At 50.5% G+C, this 6,439-nt stretch overlaps 1 protein-coding gene across 1 annotated transcript in view; it reads left to right on the top strand.

Annotated features, from left to right (window-relative positions):
* Positions 1-6,439, top strand: part of LOC105181574 (protein gustavus) — a 165,431-nt gene that overhangs the window by 44,591 nt on the left and 114,401 nt on the right. The gene's annotated exons all lie outside the window — the stretch shown is intronic.

The raw sequence follows: 6,439 nt of genomic DNA, 5'->3' as shown, positions 1-6,439 counted from the left end.
CGGGCTCGCGTTCTTTTCTCTTCGCGAATAAAATGAAGTTCGGTTTCGTTTCACCACGGTGAGTAGGGTCAGTTAGGTTCGCGTGTATAGTCACTCAGAAAGAGTGAAAGAGTGAGAGAGAGAGAGAGAGAGAGAGAGAGAGAGAGAGAGAGGAGCGATACACTGCTCACGGATACACCGTTCTCGACGGGGTCCGCTGCCAATCTATTTCTGGAAATAGATAGACCACTCTACGATACGAACCCTTTCGACGCGTATGGTGAGATCGAAACGCAAAGTTCAAAAATCAGTGACGATGACCTTGCGACAGCTCGATATATTTTCTATTAATCTTGATTATAAATCCTGTGTCGTTGAAGAGATCCGACGACACAGCTGATGTCGATGAATGATGGAATTGTCACAGATGCATTCGGTAACAACAAATTAATCCTTCGTCTGTCTCTCTCTCTCTCTCTCTCTCTCTCACACACACACACACACACACACACTCGTGTAGCCGTCTTCACACCGGGAGAAAGACGTCGCAATCGGTCCGACGACAACGACGACGACGACGACGACGACGACGACGACGGTTTCCTTGCGATCTCGAACTCGATTGGCAACCGAGATTTGCGGCAGGCCTTGATCGCGGGGCAATCATGCGCGTTGCAATCGTCAACCTTTGTCGTCGTTGATCCGAGAGATCGGTAATGGGGAGAAACGATCGCGCGCGGGCTTACCTGTTCACCTGCGCTTTATAGCGATTCTAGCGCCTTTCAAACGGGTTGTGACATTGGTCGGCTGGCCTTTCCTAAATACCAAACCGCCAACCATGTCACGTCGCATACTTAGCTAGCCAGCCGACGTGTACACCTTCCGTTTACCGGTCCCTCGATCGAGTGCGGCCCGTAGGCCGCACGGTCGCACGGTCCTCTCGATACTACGCTACTAACGCCGACCGTCGGCTCTCGCGTCAGTCGGGAAACCGCGAATCATCCGCGGATACCGGGCTCTTCGAGGATGCTCCAGTTCCACGGGAAAACTCAAAGTCGCCCTCTCGTTAATTCGCGTCTACCTCCAAATCCACATAGTCGTCCGAATTGATTTCGATCGTTGAGAGACGCGTCACGTTTCTTTCCATTGGAGTTTGATTTCTTGCCAGTTCTTCCGCACTGTAATTCACGCGCTTTTATATATTTTCCGCCTTAAAATCGACGGCATAGACGGTCGAATTAATCGGTCGTTGAAATATTACGTTCCTTTGATCGGTGTTTGATAGCGTTTCCCATTTTACTACTTGATTAGCGTTTTGCGTTCATTTTGATTTTCTAGTTTCGTTGCACTGTAATTTACGCGCTGTAACGCGCTGTAACTGTCGTTCCGGTGCTCGTCGATTATCCTAATTCATGGCTATGTCGTGTTATTATTCTGTATTTCTCGGTGCGTTTGACGAGAGGGAGAGCAAGAGAGAGAGAGAGAGAGAAAGAGAGAGAGATCTTGGAACGTACACGTAGCGCGTACGCGTCTCTTGCCCTTTCTCTCTCTCTCTCTGTCTCTCTCTCTCTCTCTCTCTCTCTCTCTCTCTCTGTCTCTGTCTCTTTGTCTTTGTCTGTCTCTTTCTCTCTATCGTTTTTGTTCGAGGCATACAAAAATGATTAGCCTCATACAGCCCGAACAGTCATCACTCTTCTCCGCTGACAGAACTTCTAACTCTTGCCGCCGCGGAAACAAACGCTACGTACTCGGGACAAATGTCCGTGGCAGTCCGGAGTATGTGGCAAAGTCGCGTAACGCAAGACAGGTAATTAATACCTGTCATTTCGATCGACGTGAAAGGTATAAAGGACAGGTGATCTACGCTTCTGAGTTCTCACGCTGCTAAGCGCCTTCACGAATACTCATCGAGTCGTATCACTTTGCAGTCTCCTTATCGGCTTATCGGAGCCAAAAAAACTGTTGTTTAAAAAAATTGCTGTTTGGAATAAACGAAAAAGGCAGAAGAGAGGAAGGCCGGAGACATTTTCACGAGACTCCTAAAGTATCCTTTCAGAGACCTTGCTCTGTGATTGTCGTGTGTGTGAGAGAGAGAGAGAGAGAAACGAGCGATCTCTCCTTCTGTATGCCGTATCCCTGACAGAGACAAGCGAGACGAAAAAGCGTTATTACTGTTTCAAACTAATCAACGAGATGAAATATCGAGAGAAATATATCGATCGATCGTTCACCCCTTTCCCTCGGCGTGTAAACTCGGCGTGTCGTCGCGCGGGAGTCGCGGCGAGTAAGCGGCAGTGAATGCTTTAATTCGTAATTAAGGGGGAGAAGAGGGGAGAGAAAGAAAGAGAGCGGAGAGTCTGGGGCACGTTCGATTTGTTGCAACTGCTCGTGTCCTTGCACCGTGGCTCATTCATTGGCTGCCGAGACCTGCAACGCGTGTGACACTGCAATCCGTATCCGCGCGATGAAGTTAATCCTATAAATACGTGCCAGCGTTTCTCATCGTCGTGCGAAAATACCCGCGCGATACACGCTGCATTACTGCGATCGCGATCATTACTGCCCGCTCTGTCCGCGGGCTAATCGCCCGATGAGAGATCTCTGCTCTTGGTGTCTCTCTCTCTCTCTCTCTCTCTCTCTCTCTCTCTCTCTCTCTGCCCCCTCCTTCCCTTGTTCGCGGAAAATCACACCGGACGGTGGTAATTCGGCAGCCCTCGGCTCGACTTGTGTGGAGTTGGCGCGAAATTGCCCACTCTTGTCATCTTTCGCCCCCTTCGCCCTCTCTCGCGGGGGGGAACTCGCGGAGGGAAAAAGCCGGTGATTATTTCAAGCGTTGCATGTCGCTCAAGCGACAGGTAAATTCACTTTTGTGGATAAATACAAATGACGGACCCGTGATCGCGACCACATTGATCTTGACCATTTCTCCTCCGTCGAACAGGTCGACGATATTCTTTAGCTCTCTCTCTCTCTCTCTCTCTCTCTCTCTCGTCATTCCTTCGGTATCTCGCGCGCGAGAAATCCTCCTCAGAGATACTCTGAGGTTGCCCGACGCGACCCGGAAGTCCAAAAATATCTCGAGAGAACGCCTCGCGCCTCGTCGTTTACTCGCTCCGTCCGCGCGCGAGTTTGGCTTTGAAAAATGTCTGTTTAGTGAGGCGTTATTCCGCCTCGGCATTGTTTCAGTGCGACACACACACACACACACACATATCCGATTCTCTCGTAAAATTGGGCAACGCACCGCGCGAGATTTTGGCGTCGAGCCCGTGCAGAGTTTCGCGCGACTCATCGTCTCGCGAAAATTCAAGGTCCTCCCCCTGCCACCGCCCTGTGTGTCATCGTCTCATTCCACCTACCTACCTACCTATCTTGCGTTGTTCTCGTTGCAATTGCAAATTGCCCGGGAGATGCACTTTGTCATATCGAGTATAAAAATGACTTTTAATTGAGAAATTATTCATGATTGCATATTTCAAAGTTAATTTATTTTTTATTTGTTCACACATGAACCGTCTCTTTCATACCGCCTTAATTATTAATTATCAGCGATTTCGTAAGGTTTTGAGAATATCCGCGACGCGTGACATTGGGCGACGTGAACTTTTTACGCGCGATAACGCGTTTTCGCGATATGCGTGCGCTCGCGACTTTTTACGGAGTTGTAGCGATGATTTTGCAAGCGCGCGCAGAGACTCGCTGCCGACTTACTTGGCGTCGCCAGGATAATGTGTAGACACGCTCTCTCTCTCTCTCTCTCTCTCTCTCTCTCTCTCTCTCTCTCTCTCTCTCATACGCCGGCGTATCTCGCGTTGAGTAACGTCAAATCGTGTTAACGACACAAGGACACGCGTACGTCTCGACGGTTGTATGCCGCGAGAATCACGGACTTTCCATTAGACGAATACGCAGCCATCGGTCGTAAGCGTAAGCGCGCTTTTCCGTTCCATCGAGAGAGGATCGACGGATTCGCTCCAGGATTCGCTGTGTGCAATCTCGGCCATAACTCTCGTCCGAATACGTACCATCGACGTACTGTCGCGGAAATATTTATCGCGACCGCGCGAATGCTCTGTCGCTTCGTCGTTCTTTTCGAAATTTTACACATAGCTACGACACGGCTACTTTCTCTCTCTCTCTCTCTCTCTCTGCAGTCACGCTCGCACAATCGAGCTCGACCACGAAAAATATTGAAAACCAAATCACAGCGCGATTATAGTTTTTCACGCGATGCGCGTGTCGCACTGTCAGTCGAGGTTCCGTGAAAATTGTGCCGGCCGCCTCTAAACGGCCACGTGTTAAACAACAGTCCGCGAGACAACGTCGCAAGGTTGCCGCACGTGAGCAAACTTAATCGCGGCATCTAACCGTCTTCAGTCCGTGGGTAAAAAGAAGCGCGCAATAACCGGCAGTTAGAATGTACATATTCGCATTAACGACGCAAGGACGCGGCGCGCGTTTCTAAATCACCGCCGATAGACGCGACGCGGACGTGTGATGCGCGGATGGAAGTCACTCACACGACACGTGCAGAGACTTCTCCGAGAGACCGAAGAACAAATCTCGGCCGGACCGCGCACGTGTCTGATCGCGTTAATTATATATCTCGTGTAATTAATTAAATCAGCGAGGAAAACCTGTTCCTATCGCGAATCTGTCCCCACGCAGCTCGCGCTCCTTTCAATCGATCCGACCAGTGTGATACATTTTACTTGTAAATTGCGAACAAATTGTATAATTGTCACTCGCAAAATGTCAAATGAGAGAGGAGGAAGGCGCGCGAATGAAAGATCTGTCCGCGGGCGAAGTCCTCGACACGGTTCGTCGTACGATTCAGCGAGACCAGCGAGATTTCGCGTGGAAGGACCGCGATCGGTTCCTTCTCCTCCCTCTCTCTCTCTCTCTCTCTCTCTCCTTCTGTCTAGCCGACGAATTAATAAATGAATCGCGACGGTACGCGCGCGCGTTGCGCCGATTTCACGGCGCTCCGGCGACGGTGTGCCTACGCACGAAATGTGCAAACATAACCGCGCTGGATGTAATCACTGCACGTCACGGGCCATTAAAGTTAGAAAAGTGGCATTAGATCGGCCGCCAACAAATCGCCGCCACACCACGCCAGGCCTGGCCGACTCGGACAGGCTGGTCGCGATCGTTACTAACGTGTCGCCACCGTATCGATTTGCGTTCACGGGCCGTCGAACGGCCGTTTGTCTCACACGCAGTTTGTCTCAATTCCGCGCGGGCGCGAGCGTGTTGTCCGTGCAGATTCGCGATGAATTTCGCGCGTGACGTCCACGTGCGACGTCCTTCAGTTGGAATTCTTCCACGATCCTCCGTTAAAAGGATTGTGTCTATTGTGAGAACAATTTACATTCCACGCTTGGTTGATTATTTATCGCTTGGACGCTGAGCGGCGTTAAAATTTCCTTTTCCTCGTCACCATATAAAATGGATATTTATATGTTGACGAAGGAGTATATCCACAGACGGTCGAAAGAAACTTGAGGAAGCTTAAGCTTGCGCAAAACAACGTTTCTTTTAATGGCGCAACAAACTTGAAGAGAAAAAGAGACAGAACCCACATCACACACGCCGCAGTCAGACGCAGTTACAGACGGTTACGGACGGGCGATTTTAATTTTAGAAGTGCGTAACGTCGAGGATGCGTGTTTACCGTCGCGGCGATGGCTTCCTTTCACCTGACGAAAAACTCGATAACGGGAAAGAGGGTAATCGTTGTCCTCGAACAAATTGCTCGGCTCAACGGCGGACATTCTTCCTCTCTCGCGCGCGCGCGAGATTGGCAGGCTATCGAACCTACGGCCTTAACCTTTACGCATTCGTCCGGAATAATTCGATATTTGCTCCCGGATCGTCTAGACGAATCTCGTGCCGCGCGCGCGCGCTGTAACGACTCTTTCCTCCTCGCGTTTATTCCATCGCGTCCGAAAAGATGCATCTAAAAGCGCGACGCTGCGACGCGCGGCATTCGCGGCAGCGTTGCGAGTGTCCCGCCGCGAGATGTTGAACACGCATGGACGCAGAGACGTCTCGACGTGATATCGTCATTGTTTCGTCGAATTTATACCATCGTGTATCGTTTAGAATTACATATCGATACATCGATAATTATCGTTTCATTGCTCGACTCCGATCACTTTGATCGAATTTTATCGTTGTGGAATATCGAATTATTTATCTGACGTTTAATCTGACGCGCAGTGACTCTCTCTCTCTCTCTCTCTCTCTCCGCAGTGTGCTCTCTGCGCTGTCAGACTGTCGGTTTCCGCCTTTCGCCTTCCGCCTTCCGCCTTCCACGTCGCAAGGCTGAGCTCTACTCCAGTACTCGTTGCGCACGCACGTCCGCTCGGCTCGCTCGAGAACTGCAAGAGCGAGCAGAGTATCGATCGCCGAGGAGGAGCCCGAGCTCGATTCGCAAGTTTTCTGCGCAACTTTG

This window comes from Harpegnathos saltator, unplaced genomic scaffold (assembly GCF_003227715.2).
Source record: "Harpegnathos saltator strain DR-91 unplaced genomic scaffold, Hsal_v8.6 scaffold236, whole genome shotgun sequence".
Classification (NCBI taxonomy): Eukaryota; Metazoa; Arthropoda; class Insecta; order Hymenoptera; family Formicidae; genus Harpegnathos; species Harpegnathos saltator.
The sequence above is the reverse complement of the archived record's forward strand: the minus strand, read 5'-3'. Positions and strand labels throughout refer to the sequence as shown.